The sequence below is a fragment of the Cherax quadricarinatus genome, chromosome 53, assembly GCF_038502225.1.
Source record: "Cherax quadricarinatus isolate ZL_2023a chromosome 53, ASM3850222v1, whole genome shotgun sequence".
Lineage (NCBI taxonomy): Eukaryota > Metazoa > Arthropoda > Malacostraca > Decapoda > Parastacidae > Cherax > Cherax quadricarinatus.
Window position 1 is genome coordinate 6,677,526 of NC_091344.1, and position 17,227 is coordinate 6,694,752.

Genomic DNA, 17,227 nt, shown 5'->3' on the forward strand with positions numbered 1-17,227 from the left:
TAAGTTGAAATGGTTGCAAGTCTGACAACACAAACAGTTGTTTGTTTGCATACAAAACATTTGCATGCATGAAAACATACGAAAACATTCATATGCATGAACAGAAAAGTACAAAATAACTTAAGCTAAGCTGTAAACAGTATGGTCGTTAGTATGAGTGGTCGTATGTCAAGCAGGTTGTAAGTCGGATGGTAGGTGTACTTTACTGAAATACTATTTTTCTGGCATATAAGCCACACCCTAATTTTGGCAGACATATTTTTAGAAAAATTAAAATATGCATTACTACTAGGCCTAGTGAGTAAATGCTGTTAAGCCGTCACGACTAACACTAAACAAATCAAACAAACTATTTCTGTAATGTGGATTATTGTATAATATACAATTAGGATAAATGACATGCATAAACTATAAAAAGCCTCTTTTTATGCAAGGTATTTTAGGCAGCCTAATTTGATACAAAAAATGCCTTTCTAGAAGTAAGAGTTGAAGAAAGGATAGAACGAAAACATGGGCAATACTGGATGAAAGACAGGGTTTCAGGATTTGTTCAGTACTGTATAATAAGTTGTCAGGATCACATTAAGGTAAGGAGGTGTTTTTTTAACAGTAACTTTGAAGTGGCTTGCAGATAGAGAGAGACTGGAATCTTCAGGCAAATAGTTCCAGATTTTAGGTCATTTTATGCACATTGACATTTGACATGGGGTGAGTTGGACTTGATGAATATCAGAGATTTTTGTCTATGCCTATGAGTTCTGTTACAAGTATAAAAGATAAAAAGATAAAGATTTTATTTCTGTGTAAAGGGTACAGTGTGTAATTATAGTTTTGATTTGTTAAGTACAAAGAAAGCCACCATCATGCAGACTAATCCTAATACTTCTTAAAAACTACTTAAGTCTAGACATGATAAGAGTGGTTATCTTTTTAATAAATCTGTATTTTATCTTGATACACTAATGCAAGGTAGTCAAATGTGGAAGTTTATAAGAATAATATAGTGGACCCCCGGTTATCATAATTAATCCGTTCCAGAGTGTGACTAAAACTGAACTTGACGATATCCCAATTCATTTTCCCCATAAGAAATAATGTAAATCCAATTAATCTGTTCCAGACACCCAAAAGTATTAAAAAAAATATTTTTTTTTTACATGAAATATACATTTACAGTGGTACCCCGAGTTTCAGCCATAATTCGTTCCAGAAGGCTGTTCGAGTGCCATTACCGAACGATTTTGATTAGATTAGTCCATTGCAGACCCCCAAAAATACACTTACAAAAGCACTTACACTGTACGAAACTCGGGATGCCACTGTACCTACACAGAAAACAATGAGACATGAAGAATAAACGATAATAACATGATACGTACTTACCTTTATTGAAGACTTGTTGATGTATGGAAGACAGGAGGAGGGGAGAGGATGGAGGAGTTACTATTGTTTGGAAGGGGAATCCTCTTCCATAAAAGGCTTCAGGTACCAAGTCCTTTTCTGGGGTTACTTCCCTTCTTTGCTTTTTAATGCCACTAGGACCAGCTTGAAAGTCACTGAACCCCTGTTGCTCAAAAAATTTTTCCAGAGAGCTCTGTTTCTGGCATTTCTTTAAAATTTCCCTACAATGGGACACAACATTGTCATTGTACATGTTGCCAACACAGCCTGCAACAGCTTTGTCAGGGTGATATTCATCCACAAATGTTTGCACCTCACTCCACTTTGCACAAATGTCCTTAATCTTTGAAGAAGGCACCTTCTTCCATCTCTCTTCCTTCTCCTCTGAAGCAATTTCCTGAGCTGTGGTCTGTTGCTGTTGCAGATGAAGCTCTTGCAGCTCTTCAGTGGTTAGCTCCTCCCTGTGGTCCTCCACCAACTCTTCCACATCCTTGCCACTCTCCTCCAACCCCATGTAATCTTGAAGTTGCACATAACAAATAACAATACGTATTACGAATAATGGTTCAAGCAGTACTGTTTTATGGATTAGCAGATGTTTTAATAGACTAGAGGTCATAAAATATTTGGGAGTTGCTTCATACTGATTAGAAGCTGTGTTGTTTAGTATTGAAAGATGAGATGATTTTTAAGCATAGCCCTAAACTTGTGTGCAATCAGGGGATCTTTTACCAGTGCAGGTAGTGAATTCCAGATCTTTGGGCCCTTTATGTGCATTGCATTTTTGCCCAGTGTGAGACTGACATGAGGGATGTCAATGAGTGCTTTGTGGTTTGTATTTTGACTGTGTTCTATTGTAGCTGTCAAGGAGAAGTTTAAGCGGAGGGTTTATATTGGAGTTTAATGCTCTGTACATATAGTAGGCATAATAATATGAGTGTATCTTTTGTATATTTGGTAGGTTCAAGCTTTTGAAAAGTGGTGAGGTGTGTTGTCTGGCACAGGAGTTGATCATCTGCACAGCAGCTTTTTGTTGGTAACTATTAAAGGTTTAAGATAGTTAATCGTGGTCATTCCCCAGGCACAAATACCATAGGTGAGGTAGGAATATATTAGAGAGTGGTATAGGATAAGGGGTGTCGTTTGGGGTACATAGTACTGTATCTGGGAAAGGATGCCTACTGATTTGGAGATTATCTTGGATATATGCTGGATGTGGGAATGAAATTTAAGATTATAGTTAATGTGAAGACCTAAAAATGGGGGAACCATGTATTGATATGTTAAGTTGGATATTTAAGGCTCTATTTCCAAACAGCATGAATTAGGTTTTGTTTATATTGAAAGTGAGTTTGTTGGTCGTCATCCAAGCAGATATTTTTTTTTGTAGCTCGAAGTTTGCAATGTCTCTAAGTATAGCCAGGTTTAAGGAGTTGGGATGCATTGAGGTGATCATTGGTTTAGATCAGAAAGATGAGTGGGCCACTCCGACAGCTACAGGCTGGGTAGTGGAGTTAACTTCATATGTGTATACATACTGGTGCCTATTGCTAAGACTATGCAAATACTATGCACTTGGTATCTGCAGGCATGGAATATCTGGAAAAACAGAAGGGACGTGCAACTTTGACCACCCCAGAAAATGCCGTGCCCATATGACAACAGAAAAATGCAACCTCCCTTCCTGTAAGCTTTTTCACCCTGAAATGAGTCACTCTTCAGTTCAGGTAAGACAGTGCTATAACTTATATTGCCAGGCACACCACCTAAAGGGTACAAGAAGATACAGAACATCCAGGCCATGGGAAAACCTGGATAGCCACAGCCACTCCAGAGAGAGGTTTTTTAGCACCAGAAAGGTAGCAAGAAATGACAGAAACTGTATGCCAACTCCAATCATTCCTGGAGTGGAATCACAGTCAATGGCACTCCAAAACAACAGATATTAGTGCCTGGAAAAAAAGACCCCCCCATCCCATATCACCAATCCAGCGACATTCATCTTTGCAAATATACAGGGTCAAAAGCCAGCAATGAATAACAAAATACCTTTCCTCCGTGGACTGCTTATGGAGTCAAATGCAATGTTGGTGGATTTCACAGAAGCCCACATAAAGGATCACTTGGACAACGAAATATGGATCCCAGGTTATAACCTATACAGATGTGACAGAGTGAACAGGCAAAAGTAAGGGGTTGGCCTGTGTATCACAGAGTCACTTATATGCTCAGAACTACTAAATGCCTCAAATGATGTATGTAGTTGAAGTTTTAGCAGTAAAGATCAAGAACCAAAACCTGGTCATTGTGGTTGTATACAAGCCTCTAGATGCAACGTCCCAACAATTCCAGGAATGGCTCTTGAAAATTGACCACTGTCTGGAATATCTTCCAGCTCCTGCCCCCAACATCTTGCTCCTGGGGGATTTCAACCTAAGGGACCAAACATGGAGGAATATAGCAAATAATGTGGTAGCAGAAATAACACCAGGAGGCAGCTCAGATAAAAACTCGCACACACACGAGCTTTTAAATCTGCACCAAATTCACCTTAAACCAGCAAATAATAGAGCCTACAAGATTGGAGAATATGCTGGACCTCATCTTCACTAACAATGATGATCTGATACGAAATGTCATCAGATCACAACATAATAGAGGTCCAGACATGTATGCAGGGAGCCCTAGACCGACAAAATATGATCAGTCACAAGGGAGCCTTCACCAAATTCAACTTCAATAACAAACACATAAGGTGGGACCAATAAACCAAGTCCTAAATGATATAAACTGGGAAGATAGACTAAGCAACACAGATTAACTCTGTGGCACTTGAGGTATGCTCAGGGCATATTCCCTTAAGGAAAAGGAAGAGAAGATGTAAACTAGAAAGAGAAAGGCACTCCCTATACAGGCAAAGGCAAAGAATAACAGAGCGGCTACAAGAGGCCAATATATCTGCAATACATAGGGAGAATCTTGCAAAAGTCAAGAAACACGAGAAGAACTGAAAGCCATAAATGAAATTGAAAGAAACCCAGAGTATTTAGTTTCTTCTGCCATATCAAAGTCTAGAACAACATTCAGTATTGTGCCCCTAGTTAAACAGGATGAATCCTACACAGATGACAGCAAGGAAATGAGAGAGCTACTCAAATCCCAATATGACTCGGTTTTTAGTGAGCCACTAACCAGACTGAGAGTCGAAGACCTAAATGAATTTTTTATGAGAGAGAGGCAGAATTTGGTAGACACACACTTATCTGATATTCTGATGCCAAATGACTTCGAAAAGGCGATAAATGACATGCCCATGCACTCTACCCCAGGACCAGACTCGTGGAACTTTGTGTTCATCAAGAAATGCAAGAACCCCCTATCATGTACTACTTTTAACATCCTGTGGAGAGGGAGCATGGACACGGGGGTCATCCCACAGTTGCTAAAAACAACAGACATAGCCCCAGTCCACAAACGGGGCAGTAAAGCAATAGCAAAGAACTACAGACCAATAGCTCTAACATCCCATATCATAAAAATCTTGAAGGGTTCTAAGAAGCAAGATCACCACCCACCTAGATTCCCATCAGTTACACAACCCAGGGCAGCATGGGTTTAGAGCAGGTTGCTCCTGTCTGTCCCAACTACTGGACCACTATGACAAGGCTCTGGATGCTCTAGAAGACAAACAGAATGCAGATGTAATATACACAGACTTTGCAAAAGCCTTTGACAAATGTGACCATGGTGTAATAGTGCACATAATGCATGATAATGGAATAACAGGAAAAGTCGGTAGATGGATCTATAATTTCCTTACAAATAGAACACTAAGAGTAGTAGTCAACAGAGTAAAGTCTGAGGAGGCTAAGGCGAAAAGCTCTGTTCCACAAGGCACAGTGCTCTCCCCCATCTTGTTCCTCATCCCAAATTTGCATGACAGTGTCCTCCATTGAAGACTCCAGGCGGACATCAACCAAATCTTTAAATGGGCTGCAGAAAACAATATGAAGTTCAATGATGAGAAATTTTAATTACTCCGCTATAGAAAACATGAGGAAATTAAAACTTCATTGGAATATAAAACAAATTCCAACCACACAGTAGAGCAAAAAACTGATGTCAAAGACCTGGGGGTGATCATGTCAGAGGATCTCACCTTCAAGGACCATAACATTGTATCAATCACATTTGCTAGAAAAATGACAGGATGGATAATGAGAGCCTTCAAAACCAGGGATGCCAAGCCCTTGATGACACTCTTCAAGTCACTTATTCTATCTAGGCTGGAATATTGCTGCACATTAAGAACACCTTCAAGGCAGGTGAAATTGCTGACCTAGAAAACATACAGAGAACTTTCACGGCACACATAACTGCGATAAACCACCTCATTGACTGGGAACACTTGAAGTTCCTAAACCTGTACTCCCTAGAATGCAGGAGGGAGAGATACATGATTATATACACCTGGAAAATCTTAGAGGGATTAGTACCAAACTTGCACATGAAAATCACTCCCTACAAAAGCACGATAAGACACAACTCAGTAAGTGTCAGGGGCCCAAGACTGTTCAACTGCCTCCCAGCATACATCAGGGGGATTACCAATAGACCCCTGACTGTCTTCAAGCAGGCCCTGAAAGAGATTCAGGGCAGGATTGATATTAGAATTGATTGTCCTGCCATGTCATTATTGATTGTCCAGTCGTGTCATTATAGATTGTTCTGTCATGTCATTTATGTATTCAAGAAACAGCACCAGCCCTAGGACTGACCTTTGTGGAACCCGACTCGACATGTGCATCCATTCCAACACCTCCTGAAGTACCATCACTTGTTTCCTTCCTGTCAGGTATTCTCTGATCCAGGCAGTGCTTTTCATGTTATTCCTGCCTGTTCTTGTGTGTTACTGTGTCAAAATTCTTCTTACAGTACAAGAAAATGTAATGCACCCATCCCTCTCTCTCCTATCTTAATTCTGTTACCTTGTCATAGAATTCCAGTTGGTTTGCAACACAGGATTTTCCATCCCTGAAGCCATGCTTGTTGTAATGTGTAAACCCATTCCTTTCTAGGTGCTCCACCACTTTTCCTCTGTGTGTGTGTGTACTCACCTATTTGTACTCACCTATTTGTGGTTGCAGGGGTCGAGTCATAGCTCCTGGCCCTGCCTCTTCACTGATTGCTACTAGGTCCTCTCTCTCCCTGCTCCATGAGCTCTATCATACCTCGCCTTAAAACTATGTATGGTTCCCGCCTCCACTACTTCACTTTCTAGGCTATTCCACGGCTTGACTACTCTATGACTGAAGAAATACTTCCTAACATCCCTTTGATTCATCTGAGTCTTCAACTTCCAATTGTGACCTCTTGTGTCTGTGTCCCATCTCTGGAACATCCCGTCTTTGTCCACCTCGTCTATTCTGCGCAGTTTTTATATGTCGTTATCATGTCTCCCCTGACCCTCCTGGCCTCCAGTGTCGTCAGGCTGATTTCCCTCAACCTTTCTTCATAGGACAATCCCTGTAGCTCTGGGACTAGTCTTGTTGCAAACCTTTGCACTTTCTCTAATTTCTTGACGTGCTTGACTAGGTGTGGATTCCAAACTGGTGCTGCATACTCCAGTATGGGCCTGACGTAAATGGTATACAGAGTGTGTGTGTGCGCGTGTACGTGTACGTGTGTGTGTACGTGTGTGTATGTGTGTGTACGTATGTGTGTGTACGTGTGTGTGTGTGTACGTGTGTGTGTGTGTACGTGTGTGTGTGTGTACATGTGTGTGTGTACGTGTGTGTGTGTACGTGTGTGTGTACGTGTGTGTGTGTGTACGTGTGTGTGTGTACGCGTGTGTGTGTACGTGTGTGTGTGTGTACGTGTGTGTGTGTGTGTATGTGTGTACTCACCTCACCTAATTGAGGTTGCAGGGGTCAAGACTAGCTCCTGGCCCCACCTCTTCACTGATCGCTACTAGGTCCTCTCCCTCTCTGCTTCCTGAGCTTTGTCATACCTCTTTAAAACTATGTATGGTTCCTGTCTCCACTACTTCACTTGCTAGGCTATTCCACTTCCTGACGACTCTATGACTGAAGAAATACTTCCTAAAGTCCCTGTGATTCGTCTGAGTCTTCAGCTTCCAATTGTGACCCTTTGTTTCTGTGTCCCCTCTCTGGAACATCTTGTCTCTGTCCACCTTGTCTATTCCCCGCAGTATCTTGTATGTCATTATCATGTCTCCCCTGACCCTTCTGTCCTCCAGTGTCGTCAGTCCGATTTCCTTCAACCTTTCCTCGTATGACATTCCCCTGAGCTCTGGAACTAGTCTTATTGCAAACCTTTGTACTTTCTCTAACTTCTTGACGTGCTTGACCAGATGTGGGTTCAAGACTGGTGCTGCATACTCCAGTATGGGCCTAACATACACAGTGTACAGTGTCTTGAACGATTCCTTATTAAGGTATTGGAATGCTATTCTCAGGTTTGCCAGGTGCCCGTATGCTGCAGCAGCTATTTGGTTGATGTGTGCCTTCGGTGATGTGATTGGTGTTATGGTCACCCCAAGATCTTTCTCCCTGAGTGAGGTCTGTAGTCTTTGTCCACCTAGCCTATACTCTGTCTGCAGTCTTCTTTGCCCCTCCCCAATATTCATGACTTTGCATTTGGCAGGGTTGAATTCGAGAAGCCAGTTTCTGGGCCATGTGTCCAGCCTGTCCAGGTCTCTTTGCAGTCCTGCCTCATCCTCATCCAATTTAATTCTCATCAGCTTCACATCATCTGCGAATAGGGACACTTCAGAATCTATTCCTTCCATCGTGTCGTTCGCATATATCAAAAATAGCACTGGTCCTAGAACTGACCCCTGTGGGACCCCGCTCGTCACAGGCACCCACTGTGATACCTCTTCATGTGCCATGACTCGTTGTTGCCTCCCTGATCCATTTCAGTGCCCTCCCTGTTATATGCGCCTGATCCTCCAGCTTCTGCACTAATCTCTTGTGAGAAACTGTGTCAAATACCTTCCTGCAGTGCAGGAAAATGCAATCAACCCACCCCTCTATTTCGTGTCTTACTTCTGTTACCTTGTCATAAAACTCCAGAAGGTTTGTGACACAGGATTTGCCTTCCATGAATCCATGCTGGTTTTCATTTATAATCTTGTTCCGTTCCAGGTGTTCCACCACTCTCCTCCTGATAATCTTCTCCATGACTTTGCATACTATACATGTCAGAGACACAGGTCTGTAGTTTAGTGCCTCGTTTCTGTCTCCTTTCTTAAATATGGGGACTACATATCTCAGGTAGTTGCCCAGTTTCAAGGGATGTGTTGAAGATTGTGGTTAGGGGCATGCACAGCATCTCTGCTCCTCTAAGGACCCACAGGGAGATGTTGTCCGGTCCCATCGCCTTTGAGGTATCAAGGTCACTTAGCAGCTTCTGCACCTCCTCCTCAGTTGTTCATATGTCATCCAACACTTGTTGGTATATTCCCTCTTGATGTTCCCTTCTGTGCTGTCTTCCCAGAGCCCTTCCTGTCCCTACTGTAAAAACTTCCTTAAATCTCCTGTTTAGCTCCTCACATACCTCCTGATCATTTCTTGTGAGTTCTCCACCTTCTGTCCTCAGTCTGATCACCTGGTCTTTGACTGTTGTCTTCCTCCTGATGTGGCTATACAACAGTTTCGGGTCAGTCTTGGCTTTCGATGCTATGTTATTTTCATACTGTTGCTGGGCCTCCCTCCTTACCTGTGCATACTCGTTCCTGGCTCTGCGACTAATCTCCCTATTTTCATGTGTTGTACTCACCTATTTGTGGTTGCAGGGGTCGAGTCCTAGCTCCTGGCACCGCCTCTTCACCGGTTGCTACTAGACCCTCTCTCTCCCCGCTCCATGAGCTTTATCAAACCTCGTCTTAAAACTGTGTATGGTTCCTGCCTCCACTACGTCATTTTCTAGGCTATTCCACTGCCTTACAACTCTATGACTGAAGAAATACTTCCTACTATCTCTCTGACTCATTTGTGTCTTCAACTTCCAATTGTGGCCTCTTGTTTCTGTGTCCCCTCCCTGGAACATCCTGTCTTTGTCCACCTTGTCTATTCCACGCAGTATTTTATATGTCGTTATCATGTCTCCCCTGACCCTCCTGTCCTCCAGTGTCGTCAGGCCGATTTCCCTTAATCTTTCTTCATAGGACATTCCCCTTAGCTCTGGAACTAACCTTGTTGCAAACCTTTGTACTTTCTCTAGTTTCTTGACGTGCTTTATCAAGTGCGGGTTCCAAACAGGTGCTGCATACTCCAGTATGGGCCTGACATACACGGTGTACAGTGTCTTGAATGATTCCTTACTAAGGTGTCGGAATGCTGTTCTCAGGTTTGCCAGGCGCCCATATGCTGCAGCAGTTATCTGATTGATGTGTGCTTCCGGAGACATGCTCGGTGTTATACTCACCCCAAGATCTTTCTCCTTGAGTGAGGTTTGCAGTCTTTGGCCACCTAGCCTATACTCTGTCTGTGGTCTTCTGTGCCCTTCCCCTATCTTCATGACTTTGCATTTGGCAGGATTAAATTCGAGAAGCCATTTGCTGGACCAGGTGTCCAGTCTGTCCAGGTCTCTTTGAAGTCCTGCCTGGTCCTCATCAGATTTAATTCTCCTCATTAACTTCACATCGTCTGCAAACAGGGACACTTCTGAGTCTAACCCTTCCGTCATGTCGTTCACATATACCAAAAATAGCACTGGTCCTAGGACCGACCCCTGTGGGACCCCGCTCGTCACAGGTGCCCACTGTGATACATCATTACGTACCATGACTCGTTGTTGCCTCCCTGTCAGGTATTCTCTGATCCATTGCAGTGCCCTTCCTGTTATATGCGCCTGATGCTCTAGCTTCTGCACTAATCTCTTAAGAACATAAGAAGAACATAAGAATGGTGGAACACTGCAGAAGGCCTACTGGCCCATACGAGGCAGGTCCTTATCAAAACGACATCTACCTAAAGCTACTCAAGAAACAACTCCCGCACCCCCCAACACCAATCAAACCCAGCCCCTCCCACTCATATATTTGTCCAGTCTCTTCTTAAAGCTACCCAAGGTCCTAGCCTCTATCACCCCACTGGGAAGACTGTTCCACGCATCTACAACTCTGTTAGAAAACCAGTACTTACCTATGTCCTTTCTAAATCTAAATTTATCCAACTTAAATCCATTATTCCTGGTTCTTACCTGGTTCGACACCCTCAGTACTTTATTAATGTCTCCCTTGTTTATGCCCTCTTGTGAGGAACTGTGTCAAAGGCCTTCTTGCAGTCCAAGAAGATGCAATCAACCCACCCCTCTCTCTCTTGTCTTACTTCTGTTATTTTATCATAAAACTCCAGAAGGTTTGTGACACAGGATTTGCCTTCCGTGAATCCGTGCTGGTTGGCATTTATACTCCTGTTCCGTTCCAGGTGCTCCACCACTCTCCTCCTGATAATCTTCTCCATAATTTTGCATACTATACACGTCAATGACACAGGTCTATAGTTTAGTGCCTCTTTTCTGTCTCCTTTTTTGAAAATGGGAACTACATTTGCCGTCTTCCATACCTCAGGTAGTTGCCCAGTTTCCAGGGATGTGTTGAAGATTGTGGTAAGTGGTACGCACAACATATCTGCTCCCTCTCTAAGGACCCATGGAGAGATGTTGTCCGGTCCCATTGCCTTTGAGGTATCGATGTCCCTTAGCAGTTTCTTCACCTCCTCCTCATCTGTATGTATGTCGTCCAACACTTGTTGGTGTGTGTGTGTGTGTGTGTGTGTGTGTGTGTGTGTGTGTGTGTGTGTGTGTGTGTGTGTGTGTACTCACCTCACCTAATTGTACTCACCTAATTGTGGTTGCAGGGGTCGAGACTCAGCTCCTGGCCCCGCCTCTTCACTGATCGCTACTGGATCCTCTCTCTCTCTGCTTCCTGAGCTTTGTCATACCTCTTCTTAAAACTATGTATGGTTCCTGCCTCCACTACTTCACTTGCTAGGCTATTCCACTTGCTGACAACTCTATGACTGAAGAAATACTTCCTAATGTCCCTGTGACTTGTCTGAGTCTTCAGCTTCCAGTTGTGACCCCTTGTCCCTGTGTCCCCTCTCTGGAACATCCTATCTCTGTCCACTTTGTCTATTCCCCGCAGTATCTTGTATGTCGTTATCATGTCTCCCCTGACCCTTCTGTCCTCCAGTGTCGTCAGTCCGATTTCCCTTAACCTTTCCTCGTACGACATTCCCTTGAGCTCTGAGACTAGCCTTGTTGCAAACCTTTGTACTTTCTCTAACTTCTTGACGTGCTTGACCAGGTGTGGGTTCCAGACGGGTGCTGCATACTCCAGTATGGGCCTAACATACACAGTGTACAGTGTCTTGAACGATTCCTTATTAAGGTATCGGAACGCTATTCTTAGGTTTGCCAGGTGCCCGTATGCTGCAGCGGTTATTTGGTTGATGTGTGCCTCCGGTGATGTGCTCGGTGTTATGGTCACCCCAAGGTCTTTCTCCCTGAGTGAGGTCTGTAGTCTTTGTCCACCTAGCCTGTACTCTGTCTGCGGTCTTCTTTGCCCCTCCCCAATCTTCGTGACTTTGCATTTGGCTGGATTGAATTCGAGAAGCCAGTTACTGGACCACATGTCCAGCCTCTCCAGGTCTCTTTGCAGTCCTGCCTCATCCTCGTCCGATTTAATTCTTCTCATCAACTTCACGTCATCTGCGAACAGGGACACTTCAGAGTCTATTCCTTCCATCATGTCGTTCACATATATCAAAAATAGCACTGGTCCTAGAACTGACCCCTGTGGGATCCCGCTCGTAACAGGCGCCCACTGTGATACCTCTTCACGTACCATGACTCGTTGCTGCCTCCCTGTCAGGTATTCCCTTATCCATTGCAGTGCCCTTCCTTTTACGTGTGCCTGATCCTCCAGCTTCTGTACTAATCTCTTGTGGGGAACTGTGTCAAAGGCCTTCCTGCAGTCTAGGAAAAAGCAATCTACCCAACCCTCTCTCTCGTGTCTTACTTCTGTTACCTTGTCATAAAACTCCAGGAGGTTTGTGATACAAGATTTGCCTTCCATGAACCCATGCTGGTTTTCATTTATAATCTTGTTCCTTTCCAGGTGTTCGACCACTCTCCTCCTGATAATCTTCTCCATGACTTTGCACACAATACATGTCAGAGACACAGGTCTGTAGTTTAGTGCCTCGTTTCTGTTTCCTTTCTTAAATATGGGGACTACATTAGCTGTCTTCCATTTCTCAGGTAGTTGCCCAGTTTCAAGGGATGTGTTGAAGATTGTGGTTAGAGGCACACACAGCATCTCTGCTCCTTCTCTAAGGACCCATGGGGAGATGTTGTCCGGTCCCATCGCCTTTGAGGTGTCAAGGTCACTTAAGAGCTTCTTCACCTCCTCCTCAGTTGTTCGTATGTCATCCAACACTTGTTGGTATATTCCCTCTTGATGTTCCCTTCTGTGCTGTCTTCCCACAGCCCTTTCTGTCTCTACTGTAAAAACTTCCTTAAATCTCCTGTTCAGCTCCTCACATACCTCCTGATCATTTCTTGTGAGTTCTCCACCTTCTGGCCTTAATCTGATCACCTGGTCTTTGACTGTTGTCTTCCTCCTGATGTGTGTGTGTGTGTGTACTCACCTATTTGTACTCACCTATTTGTGGTTGCAGGGGTCGAGTCACAGCTCCTGGCCCCGCCTCTTCGCTGATTGCTACTAGGTCCTCTCTCTCCCTGCCCCATGAGCTCTATCATACCTCGCCTTAAAACTATGTATGGTTCCTGCCTCCACCACATCACTTTCTAGGCTATTCCATGGCCTGACTACTCTATGACTGAAGAAATACTTCCTAACATCCCTTTGATTCATCTGAGTCTTCAACTTCCAATTGTGACCTCTTGTGTCTGTGTCCCATCTCTGGAACATCCCGTCTTTGTCCACCTCGTCTATTCCGCGCAGTATTTTATATGCCGTTATCATGTCTCCCGTGACCCTCCTGGCCTCCAGTGTCGTCAGGCCGATTTCCCTCAACCTTTCTTCATAGGACAATCCCCATAGCTCTGGGACTAGTCTTGTTGCAAACCTTTGCACTTTCTCTAATTTCTTGACGTGCTTGACTAGGTGTGGATTCCAAACTGGTGCTGCATACTCCAGTATGGGCCTGACGTAGATGGTGTACAGAGTCTTAAACGAATCCTTACTGAGGTATCGGAACGCTATCCGTAGGTTTGCCAGGCGCCCGTATGCTGCAGCAGTTATCTGATTGATGTGCGCCTCAGGAGATATGCTCGGTGTTATACTCACCCCCAGATCTTTTTCCTTGAGTGAGGTTTGCAGTCTTTGGCCATCTAAACTATATTGTGTCTGCGGTCTTCTTTGCCCTTCCCCAATCTTCATGACTTTGCATTTGGCAGGGTTAAATTCAAGGAGCCAGTTGCTGGACCAGGCTTGTAGCCTGTCCAGATCTCTTTGTAGTCCTGCCTGATCCTCGTCCGATTCGATTCTTCTCATTAACTTCACATCGTCTGCAAACAAGGACACTTCTGAGTCTATCCCTTCCGTTATGACGTTCACGTATACCAAGAACAGCACAGGTCCTAGGACTGACCCCTGTGGAACCCCGCTTGTCACAGGCGCCCACTCTGACACCTCGTCGCGTACCATGACTCGTTGTTGCCTCCCTGTCAGATATTCTCTGATCCATTGCAGTGCCTTTCCTGTTATGTGTGCCTGGTCCTCTAGCTTTTGCAGTAACCTCTTGTGAGGAACTGTGTCGAAAGCCTTCTTGCATGTGTGTGTGTGTGTGTGTGTGTGTGTGTGTGTGTGTGTGTGTGTGTGTGTGTGTGTGTGTGTGTGTGTGTGTGTGTGTGTGTGTACTCGCCTAGTTGAGATTGCAGGGGTAGAGTCCAAGCTCCTGTTTGCCTGTGTGTGGTTGCAGGGGTAAGTCACAGCTCCTGTGTGTGTGGCTGAGTCAGAGCAAGTGCTTAATGCTGATGAGACAGGTATATATATTGGAAAATGCCATCTACAGCTTGCATCATCCAGTAAAAGACAAGTGCACCTTGATTCAAGGTAACAAAGGATTGTTTCAGCTTGCTTCTCTGTGCTAATGCATCAGGTGATCTTGGTTGTAAGCCTGTACTTATATATCACTCCAAGGCTGCCAGCACTTTAAAAGGTAAAGACAGAAGCACTTTGCTTGTTATTTAGAGGCTTTACCAGACAGCATGAAGGAGTGAGGCCTTGTTTATTTCCTGATTGAAGCATTATTTTCTTCTGTCAGTCAGCTTTTACATGCTTAGAGAGAACCTTGCAATTAAGATTCTCCTCTTACTCGGTAATTCCCATAGTCATCTCAATTGAGTACGTACTTGCACAATTTAGACCCACATGGGCAGGCTGTATTTTCACCACCAAATGTGACATCTTTGATACATCCACTGGATCAAGGAGTTATTAGTACATTGAGTTGCAGCTACACATGCAAGGTGGTGCAGAAACTCCTCAGCAAAGGATGCCACCAACCCAAACATTGCAGTGCCAGAGTTCTGGCATAAATTTAACATTGCAGAGGCAATAATCTCTATATCAGAAGTGCATGAAATGAAGTGCCCCAATCAACAATAAATGCAGGTTTAGGGAACTTATGGCACTAGAAAAGGTATCAGCTTGGATGGCGACAAATTAATGATAATACCTACTATTTAATCTTTAGCAATAATGTTAAAAATATGCCACTGAACATCATAAAAATAATACACACATGGAAAGACAGCATGAGAGAAAATTTTTGGGTATTCACTTTGATAGCAAACTTAAAAGTAGCAAGCATCACCAAAGCATAAGTAAGAAACTTTAAAATCTGTGAGCATTTTTTCCAGAGTATGCTATATACCACAACACTACTTTATACAATCCAAACTACCCTTACCTCATGTATGATGTATGTGTATAAGGATCTACAACAGCTGATCATCTAAAACCAGTTATAACCCACCAAAAATCTTTCATTAAAGCAATCACTCAGTCTGATTCCTGACAGCACCTACCTCGTCCCTAAACAATTCAAAGACAAAAATATTTAATGTACAGTGCATCCGTATATACTCCTGTGCATGTTACATATACAGAACACTTGATACAACTATGAACTCTTAGCTAAAACAATCCCTAAAGATCACATTATGGAATACTACACAGAGGAGTTAATGAATAAGATACATTTGCAACACTTGGGTATCTTTATTGCTATAACATTTCTCCAGTGCAGTAGGTTACATCAGTTGAATGCAGAGGTAATTTTAATGCTGGTGATAGTGGAATAATGTTAAATCTATCATCCTTGATATAAGGTGTTCAGCCTCTTAGCCTAAACCATAAGAATGAGGATGGAACCTCGTATACTGGAGGTGCAGTAGCTGGAGATGGCATCACAGGTAGACTAATACCAAAGTGTTGCACATGCATCTTATTTATCAGCTTGTTAGTTTTGTATAATGTAACATGATACTTGTCTGACACAGTAACAGCATGGTTTCTTGGTACAGGGAATGTCTTCTAAAATTTAAATTCAGATTCCTTTATTACCTTGCAAGTTTACAATGTGGTTGACATATTTTATGAAGTATATTTACATAGGTAGTTTACAGTGAAGGGTTTACAATGATTTGTAGTGCAAAGAGAGCCACTGTCATGCCTTGGCATTACTGGCAGCCTAAACTTAATATACAGTGGACCCCCGCATAGCGAACGCCTTGCATAGCGAACAATCCGCATAGCGAACGCTTTGTTCGCTAAAATTTTGCCCCGCATAGTGGACAAAAACCCGCTCAGCGACCTTCGTCCGAGACGCGTCCAATGTGGGCCCTCATCCAGCCTCACATGTGCCGCCCGTCCCATTGTTTACCAGCTAGCCTCCGCGGTAGCATTCAAGCATACACTCGGAATATTTCGTATTATTACAGTGTTTTCGGTGCTGTTTGTGGAAAATAAGTGACCATGGGCCCCAAGAAAGCTTCTAGTGCCAACCCTACACCTCAAAGGGTAAGAATACCCATTGAAATGAAGAAAGAGATCATTGATAAGTATGAAAGTGGAGTACGTATCACCGACCTGGTCAGGTTGTACAAGAAACCAAAATCAACCATCGCTTCTATTGTGGGCAAGAAAACAGCAATCAAGGAAGCTGTTCTTGCCAAAGGTTTAACTGTGTTTTCGAAACAAAGATCGCAAGTGATGGAAGATGTTGAGAGACTCTTATTGGTGTGGATAAATGAAAAACAGCTAGCAGGAGATAGCGTCTCTCAAGCGATCATATGTGAAAAGGCTAGGAAGTTGCATGACGATTTAATTAAAAAAATGCCTGCAACTAGTGATGATGTGAGTGAATTTAAGGCCAGCAAAGGTTGGTTTGAGAGATTTAAGAAGCGTAGTGGCATCCATAGTGTGAAACGGCATGGTGAGGCTGCCAGTTCGGACCACAAAGCGGCTGAAAAATATATGCATGAGTTCAAGGAGTACATAGAAACTGAAGGACTGGAACCTGAACAAGTGTTTAATTGTGATGAAACAGGCCTGTTCTGGAAGAAAATGCCAAGCAGGACCTACATTACTCAGGAGGAAAAGGCACTCCCAGGACATAAGCCTATGAAAGACAGGCTTACTTTGTTGATGTGTGCCAATGCTAGTGGTGATTGCAAAGTTAAGCCTTTATTAGTGTATCACTCTGAAACTCCCAGAGCGTTCAGGCAAAAGAATGTCCTCAAGGATAATTTGTGTGTGCTGTGG

The 17,227-nt window shown here is 43.5% G+C and overlaps 1 protein-coding gene across 1 annotated transcript in view; it reads left to right on the forward strand.

Annotated features, from left to right (window-relative positions):
* The window catches only part of LOC128692285 (uncharacterized), a 92,563-nt gene that overhangs the window by 19,930 nt on the left and 55,406 nt on the right, over positions 1-17,227 (forward strand).